The following is a 16,862-nucleotide window of genomic DNA, read 5'->3' as shown; positions in this document are numbered from 1 at the left end:
ACAGAATAGAAGACACAGAGACAAACCCACATAAATATGGTTACCTCATACTAGACAAAGGCACCTAAAACATATATTGGAGAAAAGAACGCCGCCTATTCAATGAATGGTGCTGGGAAACTGGAAATTCATATGTAGTAAAATGAAATTAAACTTCTCTCTCTCACCCTGCACAGAAATCAACTCAAAGTGGATCAAAGACTTAGGCACTAGAACAGAGACCCTGTGCCTAATAGAAGAAAAAGTAGGCCCAAATCTTCATCATGTCAGCTGAGGACCTGATTTCCTTAACAAGACTCCTAAAGAGTAAGAAGTAAAATCAAGAATCAATAAATAGGATGGATTCAAACTAAAAAGCTTCTTCTCAGCCAAGGAAACAATCAATAATGTTAAAAGAGAGTTTACAGAATGGGAAAAAATCTTTACCACATGCACCTGCGATAGAGCGCTAATCTCCAGAATATATAAAGAACTCAAAAAACTTAACACCAAAAAAAAAAAAAAAAAAAAACCTGAAAAACAAAAAGCCAAATAACCCAATCAATAAATGGGTTAAGGAACTGAACAGTCACAGAAGAAGAAATACAATCAATCAACAAATGTATGAAAAAAATATCCATCATCTCTAGCAGTTAGAGAAAAGCAAATCAAAACTACTCTAAGATTCCATTTCACTCCAGTCTAAATGGCAATTATCAAGAATACGAGCAACAATATGTATTGGTGAGGATGTGGGGGAAAAGGTACACTTGTACATTGCTGGTGGGACTGCAAAATAGTGCAACCATTATGGAAAGCAGTATGGAGAGTCCTCAGAAAACTTGGAATGGACTCACCATTTGTCCCAGTTATCCTACTCCTCGGTTTATACCCAAAGGGCTTAAAATCAATATTCTACAATGACACAGCCACATCAATGTTTATAGCAGCTCAATTCACAATAGATAAACTATGGAACCAACCTATGTACCCTTCAACAGATGAATGAAGAAAGTATGATATATATACACAATGGAATATTACTCAGCCTTAAAGAAGAATAAAGTTATGACATTTGCAGGTAAATGGATGGAGCTGGAGAATATCATGCTAAGCTAAATGAGCCAAATCCCAAAATCAAAGGCCAAATGTTCCCTCTCATAAGCAGATGCTGATCCATACGGGGGTGCGGCGGGTGGGGAAATATGAAGGAACTTTGGATTGGGAAGAGGGAACTGGAGTGGGTTTAGGGTGAGAAGGACAGTGGAATAAGACAAACATTATCACTCTATGTACATGTGTGATTGCATGACTGCCATGACTCTGCACCATGTACAGCCAGAGGAATAAGAAGTTGTGCTCTATTTGTGTACAGTGTGTCAAAATGCTTTCTACTGTCATGTATAATTAGAACATTTTTTTTAAGAGAGAAAATGTTTCAAAGCACAAAATAGGAAAAAAAATAAAGGTAGGAAAAATATGTATTTTTACTTCTTTTTTCCACTACTAGGTATAAAGTACCTAGCCCCTCCCTTCCCCTGCCCTGTGAAAATCACTATTGAGAGGCCAAATGATTATTTTATTTCATCTTTAGAGCCTAAAGATGCCAAGGTGGTTTCTATTATGTTGATTTAAAAAGGTCTCCTTTACAAGTGTTCTTCTGATTAGTGACTTAAAAATGATATATTGCTCACAATATATAAGACAGCTCTCAGAATTACCTGTTCTCAACTTGAATTTCATACTTCCTATTATCCTAATGAACTTTAAAAAATAATAAATAATATATAGGCCAAAGAAATAAAAATTTAATTAATCTTTGTAACTAAAGTCACTTATAAATATGACCAAAATAGACACTAAAGTTTTCTTTGATTTTTAAGGACTGGTTTATAGTATGGGTTTTCTTGTAACATTCTTTTGTGTGTGTGTGTGTGTGTTACAAACATTTCATTTTTGATATACACTTTGGAGTTTTTTGAAACACTTAAATGTTGAAAAACCTGTCCACATAACTCAAGCAAACAGTCCCCATATTTATATGAAACAAATACGCTCAACTCACCTCCACAGAGACTTGCCTTTTGATCACGGAGAATAACACTCCTTCAAGAGAAATGTAATACAGGCCTCATATGTAATTTCATGTTTTGTAGTGGCTGCTTTTAAAGAAATTTAATCAGTAAAATTACTTTTTATAATAACTTTATTGAGATATAATTGACACATCATAAAATCTTCCCTTTAAAAGTGCACAATTCAGTCAATTCTAGTACATTCAGGGTTGCTTAGTTATTTCCGCTACATGGACTAGCCACGCATCTCCTCCCCCAAATGCAGAAGTGATGTGTCCCTCACGCCTGTGCCAGCGGCTTTAGAAGTGGGGACCAGGAAGAAATCTGAAAGGCAGCTGTTTAGTGGAGCCTGGAAAGATACGGAGGAAATCGCGTTGGAGGCCAGAAAAATAGCAACAAGTGTTAGGTAGTGCTCAAAAATTAGTGAGACTGCTGGTCACAGTAACTCGAAAGGCAGAAAACTGGCTCAGAAACATGAGGATTTAACTAAGGAAATTCCAGAAGGGAATGTGGAACATGCCAGTTGTCCTCTTTTAGCTGTGTATAAGGTACTGTAATAGAGAAATACAGCAAGAGAAGGGAGTGCTTAGTTTTGGGGGTTTTTTTAATCAAAATTTAATGAGTATATAGAGCACCCAGGAATGTCAGCAAAAGATCCTCAAAGTAAAAAGGTAATTTCAAAGAAAATAAAAAATATAAGACTGCCAATAGAACTTGGCCTCAAGTCAATATTAAATCAAGGATGAAGCTGAAAGTTTCCTCCCTAAAAGGATAAATACCTCAGAAAGACATGAGGCAGTGACTTACATTTCCTTTGATCTGGACCAATGGCTCTAAGAACCCCAGATCAAAGCCAAAGGAGACAAGAGACTATCTTGTGTCAGGCAGAATTTTTCTCCAGTGTCAAATTTGATACATAGGAAACCCACGATATTTCAGAGGAATTTCTGGTGGACAAACCAGGTAACTCCAAGGTTCAGTAAAGAAAGAATAGAAGAAATTTACAATATTTACATGTGGATATTTTATTTTATCAAATTAACATAAAAGATAAAACCACAAGATCAAAAGTAGAACATATTACGTATATGTTTTTTCTTATATTTAACTTCAAACAAGTATCTTCTGGCTTTTATAAATAATTAAATATTTAAATGTTAATTAAAATGAATATGAACATTCTATGTATCTTTAACCACTCTGTGCATATTTTTATGTACGTGTACATATCTCTATATGTGTGTGGGTATGTATATAATCTACAACTGAGTTGGCCCATTTCTTGACATCATGAAATTACCTGCTCTTTGATAATAGTAAGAAAATTAATGAACTAAATTAGAGTGAAAATTTAATTTATCCAAAGCAATTATTTTAGCGGTCTCAAATTAACGAGCTAACTCTATTGCCCTATTTTTCTTTCTACCATACCTGCTCTTTAAGAGACTAATCTTTCTTTAAAAGAGTATATAGTTATACCAAGTAAACATAGAGTAAAAAGTTGATGTAAAGGTCAGCCACATGAGCATTACACTTGAGCCATTTGTGGTTTATGCTCAACAGTGTCCAAACATAGCTGGAATGTTATGCTTAAAACATGATCCCCTACCTGTCATCTCTTTGACATATACACACTAGTTTTAAATAATAGCTTGAGCTTTGCTAAAAAACAAATAAAACCAAAAATGTCAATGACTGCCTCTAATTTAAAGAGGGGCATTTCTATGCATTTGACAATTTCCTTCACATTATCTGATTATTATAGCTACATAATAGCACTTTAAATTTCCTACATGCAAACTTCCCCCTTTTGATTTTGCTTGTATACTTCTTTGCTTACAAAGATTATTAAATGACATTATAAGAGAGTTCTTTTCCATTCTTTTTACTCATAAACACACCTATCACATGGAAGTGTCAGACCTGTTTTGGATTCAGTAGCTAGAAAGTTCTTTTTGGTGACATTCTTAGGCATTCTTGTAAAATTCTCAGCTCGGTTGTTTCTATGAATTACTGGCAGTCCTTGAATGGAGTTGGGGGCCACATGTGTATGCATATACACAGAGGTGCAGGAAGGGAAAAGTGGTTGAGGAATGAAGAAAAAATCTTTTCTACTAGATGGTCGTTATACTTTATGGATGTTATTAAGCTATTGAATCAAATGAGCCCCAACATTTGAAGTTCATCTTTATCCCTCATCCCCTTAGGGATTGTGAAGATGCCAACGTTTGTTACATTCCTTTCTGTGTGATGCCGCTGTTTTTCCTGTTTTGGAATCTGTCGCCTGTCAGAAACGTTTAGTAACCTAATTGGAACACCATCTTCTTCTAAATCAATGAAAACTTCTCAGCTTATGTTTCAGTTCCATTTCCAGGCAAGCCTCTGCAGCTGCTGGTTTCCTCCTCTTCTAGGAACACAGGATTCTCTCTTCCTGAAGCATGTGGCTGTCATTTTGGTATCCCCCCAGGGCAGGATAATTTGCTCACTGTGGATTAGTTGCCTTCAGCAGGTAAGTCTCACCTGGGTCACATCCTTTAAGGGCACATCTATGCAGGGGATGGTCTGAAAATTTCCACTGGAATGTGCAACAGTTTGCCCTGGCTTGTCTCCCTTTATGCTGCACTTTTGTTTCAGGGCTAATTTTCTCTCAAAAGCTAACACTATTATGACTGAATCTGTAAATTTTTTACATTTTATACCATCCCTTTTCATTTCCCAAGCTGCCCATCAGATAAGTTGCACCTAGGGAAAAGCAAACTTGAATTCTGGAAATTTATGACTGAGCTATTAATAAAACCTCCAAAGAACTTTGTCTTAATCTGTCCAGCCTGACTCCTACATTTATTGAATAAACTGGATAATTAGTGTGCATGCATGGCGGCAAAGAAGGAGAAGCTTAGGGTATGCATCTAAAATAAGGGTTGTCAGGCCAACAAAATATAAAATATTTGGTGTCACATAATCTATCACTTCAAATGAAGATTAAGTTTTACTCTAAAGAATGTTCTTGGGGCTGGGGTTGTGGCTCAGTGGTAGAGCACTTGCCTAGCATGTGTGAAGCACTGGGTTCAATTCTCAGCACTGCATATAAATAAACTAATAAAATAAAGGTCCATCGACAACTAAAAGAAATTAAAAAAAAAAAAAGAATGTTCTTGAAAAAAATTTTCTCTTAGCCATCAGTATCAATAAGTAACTGGTATTACCATAAATAGTCCTCCTCACACTAAAATAATAACTTTCAGATTGAAGTCCATGGCATATTGAAGTATAGACTCTACTAATGGCTGAAATTATATGGACACGTTTGCATATATGTCCATGTTGGGAGGAATCATGGTCAATTCTCTCAAAGCTTTCAGGGCATTCTCAAAAAAGACTCTGATTCATCCAAAAAATAATAACTGGTGCTCTAGGTGTTTTGAGAGGCATTGAAAATACAGATGCAACCCAATAGTTCAAGTGATTCAAGAGCAGACTAGGTTTTCTTTTTTATGATCTCTAGGCAATTGTCGATGGATTTGCCTCCATATTAACTGCCCATACTCGTTCAGTGTTTCATTATTCATTACCACATGGAATCCATCATCCAAGTGAACCTAGTGTGCTATTTTTTAAAGTAAATTTGAAGTGATTGTCACTATATCCTGGGTAGAATTATTCAAAAGGGAATATGGAAATGGAGAATATTGAATAACTGCAGACTTTCTAATGCCTGAATCAGGAGTCATTTGTAGATGATGGGAGAATACATGTAAAGTGATTTCTGCCAGGAAAGTGTTCTATAATAAATTAAAACTAAGGAGTATGCAAAAGAATCAAACAAGCCAATAAATTAGAAGTTACCCAATGTATATGCTAAAATTAGATTAACTAATTTCTATAATTCATAAGCATTTTTCATGGAAGTTTTATTTTATAGCATGTTTAATGTCCTAAAATTACAATATGTCTTTCTTGTGCCAGGTGTTTCATATTTATCAGGTAGTTATGAAAATCCCACTATAAATCATGTAAAATATTACATATAAATTTACTTAGTGGTATAATTTACCACTCTAGAAAGCAGTATGGAGATTCCTCAGAAAACTTGGAATGGACCCATCTTTTGACACAGTTATCTCACTCCTTGGTTTATACCCAAAGGACTTAAAATTAGCATTGTACAGTAACACAGCCACATCAATGTTTATAGCAGCTCAATTCACAATAGCTAGATTGTGGAACCAACCTAGATACCCTTTAACAGATGAATGGATAAAGGAACGGTGGTATATACACATGATGGAATATTATTCAGCCATAAAGAAGAAGAATATTATGACATTTGCAGATAAATGGATGGAATTGGAGAATATCTTGCTAAGTGAAATAAGCCAATCCCAAAAAAACAAAGGCGGAATGTTTTCCCCGATAAGTGGATGATAATATGTAATGGGGATGGGGGATGGGGGTGAGAGAAGAATAGTTTACATAGAGGAAAATGAGAGGGTGGAGGGAGCAGAGGCAGGACAGATGGTAGAATGAGACAGACATCACTACCCTATGTACATGTATGATTACATGAATGGTATGAACCTATATCATCCAAAACCATTGAAATGAAAATTTGTACCCCATTTGTATACAATGAATCAAAGTGCATTCTATAAAAATAAAAATAATAATAACAAAAAGAATAAACCTCTCAAATATCAAAATAAAAAAAAGAAGCTAGTACAATAAAATATAAGATTCATTTGTTTAAAAACACAAAAATATTACAGATAACTTACTAAGTTTTAAAACTAGGAAGCAAACTCATTTCAACTGTAATTTGGGAATTGCTATTTACTGAGAGAATATTCACAATTCCTTAAAGAACGATAACCTGAAACACATTTTTTTCCCCCAAGAATTGGGATATTCAGCATCCAAGATGTCCTCCAGTGATCTCTGCCTCCTTGAATACAAACAATTGTGTAGTGTTCCCTTGCTCCACATTGTACCAGAGTTGGTCTGTGTACCCAAAAGAACACAAAAGGTGAGCTGATGTGTTATTACCAGGTTTATCAAAAACAGCAAACTTCTGTCTTGTTTCTCTCTTCCTCTCTCTTTCTCTTTCTCTCTCTCCCTCTCTCTCTGATGTGCATTGTGAAAAGACAGCTACCATATTGAATATGAAGAACACTTAACTTCCCGTCAACAGCCATATGGGGGATTTGGGCAGCTGAGGCTCAAATCCTGCCAAGTCTCCAGATGCTGCATCTCTAGACATCTTGACTGCAATGTCATGAGAAAACCTGAGCCAGAATCCCTATCTACCTTGCTTTTGGATTTCTGATCCACAAAAGTTATGTGAGGTAATAAAGATTCCTTGATATAAGTTGTGAAACTCTAGAAAAATTTATTAAACTGCAATCGATACCTACTATCGATGTAGGTACCTGAAAGCAGAAGAGTGCTGTGTGACCAATGGGGGCATGGATTTGGTGGCAGACAACGAACAGAAGACACAGCAGCTTGGGACATACTTGGATCCATACCTTGCATCATATATAAAAATTAACTTAAAATGGACCACGTCTCTTAGTCTGTTTTCTCTTCTAAATCAGAATATCAGAGACTGAATAATTCATAAAAAAAAACTTTATTTCATTTACAGTTCCAGAGTCTGGAAGTCCAAGATTAGGTGACCACAACTGGCAAGGACCTAGCTCCATCTTAACAAGGTGGGGAAGCAGAAGGAAAAGGAAGCCCGTATAGAGGAGAGTGAGCCCAAGCGCAGCCTCACGTTATAACAGCCGCTCACACAGTAACTAAGCCAATCCTGCAAGAATGCACCCATCCATTAATGAGGACAGAGTCTCCACCACCTGATCACCTCCGACAGGCCCCGCTGCCTTTCAACACCATCACATTTAAACGTGAGTTCAGAGGGGCCAAATTATATTCGAACCACACTAGATAATAAACTTTGATATAAAAGACTGGAAAACTGCAAGAAGGAAACACAGGAGGAAATCTTCATGCTTTCTCACAGTAGCCAACGTTTTCTTAGAACAAAAGAATAATACAAAAAAATTAATAACTTGGACTTCCTCAAAATATGAAAACTCTAATCTTAAAATATATATGATTTATTTGTAATCTAGAATTTTGTTCAGTCAATAGAACGTAATTATTTCATGAGAATTAAAAAAAAAATTCCAGATTGGGAGATAATATTTGTAAGACAAATATCTGAAAAATTCTTTTATTTTATATATATATAAAGTTATATATACATAAAATTATATATATATATATAATTCTTTTATTTTATATATATAAAATTATATATGTGTGTATATATATAAAATTATATGTGTGTATATATATATATGTATATAAAATTCTCAAAACTCTATCAGAAGAAAACAAACAACTCTTCCCTCCTACAGAAAAAATAAGAAGTGAAAAATTTGAATGAATGCTTCACCAAAACCTTTTTCCTTGGTCAGGAAGGGTGGAAATGACTCAGATGAAGAAAGCAGAAGCTGAGAAGAAGGAGCTAAGGGTCAAGGAATAGGACTAGAGCAGGGTAGGAATAGAGAATGAGCCCTGATCTCTTAACTTAAAACCTGTCCAGCTGTATTTCAGAACTGTGATGGGCCAGACACTCCCAGTTACCACTGTTCTTCCTCCTTTTGAAATTAAGTGCCTATTGCAATTAGTGTGTGTGTGTGTGTGTGTGTGTGTGTGTGTGTGTGCATATGCATAAATACACAATTTTGAACTGATGCTATGAAGGAATGAGATTTGGGGGGAACTTTGGAGTTACTGAGTATTGTGGTTGGTAGAATAATGACCCTCCAAAGACATCCACGTTCTCATCCCCAGAACACTTTTGTTCTATAGGGACTATGCAGATGTGGTTCAGAGTGTAGACCTTGAGATAGGAAACATATCCTGGATTATCTAAGTAGAGCCAATCTAATCACAGGAACACATAATAACTGAAAGTTTCCTCTGGCTGTAGTCAGTCAGAGAGAACGTAATGATAGAAAATGAGGCAAGAGAGATTCCAAGAGTGAGAAGAACTAAATCTGCTAGTACAGGCTTTCAAGAGAGAGCAAACGTGGACCAAGGATTCTGGGAAGCCTGTAAAAGCTTCTGCTTTGTCATACATTCTCCAATCATTTGCTCTGGGGGAAGCTACCCTCAAGCCCTGAGCAGCAAAAGGAGAGTCCTGTACAGTGAGGAACTGAGACCTCTGACCAACAACTGGCTCAGGAGCTTGGAAGTGGATCCTTGCCCAGTCAAACCACCAGCTGAGACAGCAACCCCGGCTGACATCTTGACTAGAGCTGCCTGAGAAACTCTGATCCAGAAACACACATCTGAGCTGCCCACAGAGCTCTGGCCTTAAAAATTAAGAGTGATAATAAAAGCTTGTGATTTTAAGCTACTCCATTTAGGGATTACTTGTTAGGTACCACTAAAGACCTAACACACATAGCTTCAAGCTTATTTTCAATTTTCAATAATAATACATTGTTTCACACCAAATCTTCACAATATGACTTATTTGTAATCTAGAATTTTGTTCAGTCAATAGAACGTAATTATTTCATGATATGCTAAAATGATGATTCAAGGAGCACATGTAACAGAGTGTAGAGATGACAGATTCTGTCCAATGGCTGCCGAGGTGTAACCCGGGGAAAGGTATTTTTACCCTGCTAAACTTTGGTCTTTCAATATAAGATAATGTTGTCTACCTCAAGCTGCCACTGGTGAATTAAGTGGATTAATGAACATTAAGGACTTGGTAAGGTGCTTGACCAACAGTGAGCACTCTTAGAACTGATACAGCATAATTCTAATCCACATAGAGAATTAGAACAATTCATAGCAGTTTCATTTCTTCTGAAGTCTATGTTCCTACAAATTCACCTTCCAGGTTCAGTGCCAGACCTTATTACCATTCTGCATTATCTGCTCACTCATTTCATTATTAATCCCACTAGATTGGAAGCTTCATTGGGGCAGATACTATGTTCCTCTTTTGTATTGTAGCCTCAACACCTCTAAAAATATCTGACATAACAATTAAGAATAATAACCATTAAAAGAGGGTCATATGACATACAATAATATTCTTAAAGGAATTTTAGTTACTACTGTCTTTGGTAGTGTTGAACTGACGTTCAAATATCTCAGCTTTTAAAATATTTCTACTATCACCAGGTTGTGTCATTAATAGGGAATGCTACTAAAAGTATGCTTTCTATTCTTTATGAAAGTAAAATATAGCAACGCTATGTCCTTTAGTGGACTTTTAGACCTCTTTCCACAACAAACAATAGTTTAAGAAATTTCCTATGGTACATGCTTATATTTGTTAATTAGTTGGCCCTTAATAATAAATTTGTGCACTTTTTAATCAATAGGTTTTATTATGACAATTACTGATATTCTAGAATACTGTCTTTTTAGTTGACTATTTTCCCTCACTGCCGGTTAAGAAACAGGTGACTTATGATGTCACCTCTTTTATCGTATAGAATTTAGTACATTTAAAGTCAAGGACATCATGTTCCATATTTACAATGAAATTATGGTTTCTTCATCAAAAGGCAATTCCTTCATTTCAGAAATTTAAATGGTTCTTAAAATATAAGGTCAGATGGTTAAATTTAGGTGCTAAAGAAAGTCTAATTCAGGAATGCTTTCTGGCACCATTCCCAAAGCATTTTCATTTGATTATGGATTGAATATATTTTTTATTCATTTTAAACTCTTTCCTCTCTGTATGTTGTTCTGAGATAGGCAAACTCATGTTTGTAGGCAAATTGACCTCAAAAAAATATGCCACACTGCTTAAATGATCTCTTTCTGTTGACATATTGGAAAGATGGCCTTATGTTTGCTGACGCGTGTACAGTCATCAAGGTCACACATGTCCATGATAAAATGTACATGGGTCGTGTCCCGCTTCCTAATGAATGGAGCCTGCTGCCTTACAACAGGTGAGCTACAATCCTCAGAGATTGTAAAGACTTGGAAGTACAAATCCCTGAGAACTCCCAGCCAAGCATTGCTTGATATGCTTTCTTGGTTTTTAATTTTTATTTGTGTTATGTTTGTCTTGCTCTTTTTTATTGTTGTTGTTCAGGTTCTTTATCAGAAATATGTATATATTTATTTCTGAATATTATATATTATAATATTATATTATATTATATATATTATTTATATTGTATATATAGCTTCCAATGAAAGTGGGCTCATTTTAGCAGCTCTGATGGTCAACTCTTCCCATGTAACCCAATCCACTACATCATTCCACACACTACACCCTAGCTATCATAATAAAACAGAAAGTCAAAAGATGTCAAGTGTATGTGTTGGAGATTTCACTCTAGCCCTTGAAAGAGTTCTGCTGAACCAGTTTTCACATCTGCAAAACTGTCATAACAACTGTTTCATGGCTCCCTGCAAGAATTGCATGAGATATTGCTTGTGAAAGTGTTCTATAAGCTGTGATGTGTTCTGAAGCTCCAAGGTATACTTATTCTAGGCTAATCTACTTATGTTTGCCTCTTTTCTTCAATTGTATCATTATGCATTAAGATTCTCTCCCTAACCTATTGTAATGGAGGCAGTTGGGGGCGGAGGCAAGTACTGGGGATTGAACTCAGGGGCACTTGGCTACTGAGCCACATCCCCACCCCTAATTTTTTTTTTTTTTTTTTTTTTTTTTTTTTTTTTTTTTTTTTGGTATTTTATTTAGAGACAGGGTCTCACTGAGTTGCTTAGCGCCTTGTTTTTTGAGTCTGCCTTTGAACTCACGATCCTCCTGCCTCAGCCTTCCAAGCCACTGGGATTACAGGCATGAGCCAAGGTGTGCATCCTTTATGGATGTATTTTTAAAGAACAAGTCAGATTCAACTTTCTCTGGACATCTTTGCTGAACTCTCCACTGGGTCTTCCAACTTTTGAACTCCCAACTCTGAACTTCTGCAACATACTAATTGTTTCCCTCCATTTCAAATTCGTTGGATTTTACATCATAGATATTATTATATGTGAGCATTTATCACCTCCCCAGCCACATAGTATGTTCCACGTGGGAAACCGCATGTCCCACTGATCATGGCACCCAAATTCACACCTCATGGGTCTCTGGCAAGCATGGAAACATGCTGTATTTCCATTTCATGGGGTTCTTTGTTCTGCTGCTTAGCCTGCTGTCCTTTCCCCTTTCGTCGTGACTGATGTTCCTTTCTCACCTCTCCCTCTTCAAGCTTCTAGGCATGAGATGCTTCATTGTAGGACATGGAAATATTGAAAAATGACTTTGGTGATTTAATTTTTAAAATTGAAACTTTATATCAAAATATTTACATTAAGTGGATAGATGTACACTTTTAAATTAAAACTGTAATTTTCTCCTTTGGACTGTTTGTATCTATTTGACATGAATAGCTCTAGTTAGTGAACCCTAAGGAATAAAGTGTGCCCTACAAAGGATCTGCTGAATTTGCTGAAAAAGGGCTCCAAGCAAACTTGAATGACAAACCCTAATCCAAACTTGGACGTAGATGCTCCTCAAAACAGTGCTTCTAAACAGAAGCAGTGAATTTTTCCTCATGTACTTGGATATAATTTTCAAGCCAAATATTTTAATTGACAGGGAAAGGGTATGTGGTTTACTCTGCCTTATCTTTAGCATCATATAAAGCTCCATTTAAATAATGAGGAAAAAGTGGGGGAGTAGAAGCATTCTGAAGTTTGACTACGTTTTCTTAGCATCCATCTTCATTGGTTAACTTTTTTTAAAGACCTGAGAATAAACCTACATGTAATAACATCATTAAAAATTTTTAAAAAATTGTTACTGAAATATTAATTATATTCTAAAAATCTTATTTGTACTTAAGGAAAAACGTTTGGTTTTTGTGTTTGGTCTGATTTGGTAAATGTCTCATGAACAGATATGTTAATTTTCCCATTCGAGAATTGAATAGGGGCCTGGGGTTGAGGCTCAGTGGTAGAGCACTTGCCTAGCAAGTGTTAGGCACTGGATTGGATTCTCAGCACCGCATATAAATAAATGAATAAAATAAGCATCAACAACTAAAAAATTTCAAAAATAAAGAATTGAATAAGCATACTATACTTCAACTTCTTGGAAAAAGATCTTTTTGTAAACAAAATATTATGAAAGGCATTTTTCATAATAAATTATCTATTTGTTCTCAAAGTTATATGTCCTTAAAATACTCCATTAAACACCAGGTTGAATAAAATGGCTTTGCCCAAGTTTGTACCATCTAAGCAAAGTTCACAAAACACTTTACAAAGTTCATTTAATTAAACACAATACCACACCTTTGGTTTAAATGTAATGATCATAATTCCTTGCAGACAATTTTTAATGAGTTTGCACTTTGCTATGCCCCTCATATATTTTCCTCTCCTTCCAGGCACAGGTGATGAAATTGTGATCAACATTATGAAATTGGATCACAATTATGTCTTTAATCAAAACAAACCAAGTCTTATGCCATAGGTGTGGAAATCCATTTTGCTATGCTATACAATTGCAGTCCTATTTTGTAACAGGCAATTTTGGCCAAACGCATGGTGTAAATTATATGGAAAAATGAGAAGGCATGTTCTGTCTCATGCCGTTGCCAGGTATGCTTTATATTTAGATATAAACAACGAGAGAAATTCAAATTTCATAACAGCTGAGTCATTTCTGCCACTGTGAACACTTGTAGTTTATTTGTAGTTTCTCATGATTTTATTAATAATAAAGATGTTCTCTGGAATCTTTCTTGCACTTAAATCACTATACTTCCAACATGTTACTCAGGCTTATTTTATTCATTAATAAGCAAGAATTCAAGAGCAGTTTTTCACAGAGAGCAACATAACCCAAGGTACTTATGAGCAACTTAACCGGAGGTGCTTATCAAATGTCCATTTTGTACAAAGCATGGGGTGAACTGGGGGGACCAGGATACAAGGCTTGACCCATAAAGTTGCTGAGATCTCATTCATCTCACATCCAAAGTCAAGATTTTCTGGTTTTAATGAATGCCTGTGAAGTGCTGCTTCTGAGGTCTCAGAACTTGATGTCCTAAATGCTCCCAACAGAGACATTTTTCTCACAACTTGGTGGCAGAGGTGTGTAAGAACCAGTCAGAGGCAAGCCACATGTCTCTCATTCCCTGACAATGACTTGAGGGAGCTGAGGTCCTTAAGATGACTTGAGAAGGGCACAGCACTGAGTGGAAGGATTGCCTAACTATTCACTAGAATTATCTTAGCTTCTACTTGAAAGCAATGGAAGACATTTCGAGAACCCTCCACCTCGACACCACAAAAAGAACACAGAGGAAATGTTTCCAGGACCTTGGCAATTGCCACAGCACTAGACTGCTTCACACCCTGATTTACTGCTTTCGAACTTTTTGAGAGAAGAGTTACATGAGATTAAAAGAATCAATATCCATAAAATAGATGGCGACATTTTTACTCAGCATATCCAATTGAAGTTCTGAGGAACCAAACACACATTCTGAGCACAATTATGGAAACAATCAGTGGTGCTGATGTAAAAGACTAAAATTTATATATGGATTTTTTTTTTCCTACTGCTTTATTCTCTGGCTCTCTTCTAGTCTAGAAAATATCTATTAATATACAATCTTTTAAATTGCATTCTTAGTTTAATAATAATCACAAATTAATGGTGTGTAGTCACATGCCCATTTTCTTGGGGGAAAATAACCATATGCTTCAATAACTAAAACTTCTATTTCCACAAACTAATTAAAAGGCCTTGTGGCACAGTAATCAGAAAAACAGGTGTTTCATTTAGTTTCTCTCCCTTCAAGGTTGAATAGCTGCAATTGAAACTTCCCTGCGATTCCTTTAAAGTCAAAGAAAGTCACAGAGCCCTACCCTGCCTATCAGATGACAATATCCTCTGTCCCACCCCAGGATTTTGATGGAATATAAATCAAGAAAAACAAACTGTTTTTGCAGTAGAATATGTTAAATTATGAGTGGAATGTTTCACAATAGATAGTAGAGATTTTTAGCTCCTCAAAAGAAACTGATCTGTTCCTGTTTATTTTTCTCTTTGATGGATTATGTGAAAAAAAAATATATATATATATATATCTTTGAAGAGATGTGGCCCTCTATTGGAGATATATTCCATTCTTGCACCAAATGTAATCATCTAATCAAAACCACATCTCTAAGACCTATTCTTGTGAGTACAGGGTGCATTACATACTATTTTATAATACACACAGTAACTTTGGAAGGCTTCAACCTTATTCCTGCTGTTAATTATTTAGACTCTGACATATTGCAATAAAACATTTCATCAAGCTCTCCAGTCCAGGGAACGATAGGCATCAACGCTGTATTGGTAATGCAAAATAAATGGATTGGGGTTGAAAATAATGAGTTTGGTGGATTACATCTGTCACTGTGAATTATTATTGTTGAACATAATAGGGCAGAGCACTACAAAAATAAAGCTTGTCTTCTCTAGTTAAAGGTGAGACAACTGCCTCTAATGAGATACAGAAATTCAAGTGTGAGTTATTAATTATGCACACAAAAGGTTTATCTGCTTGCCCAATCTTACATTTTTGTAAGTATATAACTATAGAACAAAAAGTTCCCGTTGCTAAAGCTGGTGATAGTTCACAGTCTCTTGCCAGAAACCAGAAAAGGCATTCCTTTTCCCTTCAGCCACGTTTGACTATGCAAAGAAAAAAAAAAAAAGGGAAATATATATATATATATGAAAAAAAAAGAAAAATACATTCCTATATATATAAAAAAATATATAACATATTCTTATATATATAAATATATGTAAAATATATTTATACACACACACACACACACACACACATATGATAAGGCACCAGCCCTAGCAGTCCCTGATTTGGTCCTGTTCTTCACCAACTTGCTCTGAGATTCACAATTCCTATTTCTGAGTTCAAATTTATCCTCTGTAGGACTAAAGGCCTAGAACTAAACTTCCTTTCATTTCGACTAGCTTCAAAATATTCCTTGACTTTTTCAATTGGACGAATCTGATAGCTCATTCTTTATACAGAATATTTGAAAGAGAATATACTTAAAGAATAATCTAAGTTACCTACCTTGGTAATGCCTTTATTAGTAAGTGAAATGGACGTCCATTTATTCAGGGGAAGGAAAGCATTTCAGAAGCCATCTGCACTGGATGTGATTGCATCTTTCATGAAGATGTGATCAAATGTCTTTGCTTAGCCAATTATTGTAAACGCTTTAGCATGTGCTTAAGAGTCCTGCAGTATAACTTGAGTGTACATGTTATATTCCATGACATAGTTTGCCAACACTTAGTGAACATTTTAAAATTGTTGGACGCTCATTATTTCCAGTTTTAAAAATAGTTCTAAAACATATATCCCTGCAAATGCCTTTTTATGCCTATCTCTGATTATTTTGTTAAAATGCTATTGTGAGATTGACATGCGAAGATTTGAAATCTTGAAGAAAAATTTAATTGATACCTTTTCCCTAATAACTGGAAGAGTTGAAAACTGCAACAGTAACCAAAAAATGAATATGGTCCCTTTGAAAAACACTAAACTGTAATGTTTATGAGGAACCGAGAGAAGATTTGAAAAGTTTATGCACAAACCACAAATAATCAGTTGTGGGAAACTATCACAATAGCAGAAGAAATCATTTTTTAAAAGTCAGAAAACCACAGAGGAAAATAAAGACATGAACAAGTAGAAAAATAGAAATTCT

The 16,862-nt window shown here is 35.5% G+C and overlaps 1 long non-coding RNA gene across 1 annotated transcript in view; it reads right to left on the bottom strand.

The window, feature by feature from the left end:
• The window catches only part of LOC124962154 (uncharacterized), a 46,731-nt gene extending 30,432 nt beyond the window's left edge, over positions 1-16,299 (bottom strand). Inside the window, exons 1-2 of the long non-coding RNA XR_007104432.1 lie at positions 16,223-16,299; positions 2,045-2,138 (exon numbers count right to left, since the gene is read on the bottom strand). This is a non-coding gene — a long non-coding RNA (uncharacterized LOC124962154). The remainder of the gene's footprint in view (positions 1-2,044; positions 2,139-16,222) is intronic.
• Positions 16,300-16,862: the final 563 nt, after the last annotated feature.

The sequence above is a fragment of the Sciurus carolinensis genome, chromosome 12 (assembly GCF_902686445.1).
Source record: "Sciurus carolinensis chromosome 12, mSciCar1.2, whole genome shotgun sequence".
In the NCBI taxonomy this organism is placed as follows: domain Eukaryota; kingdom Metazoa; phylum Chordata; class Mammalia; order Rodentia; family Sciuridae; genus Sciurus; species Sciurus carolinensis.
Note: the sequence above shows the minus strand (reverse complement) of the source record. Positions and strands in the feature narration are given on the sequence as shown.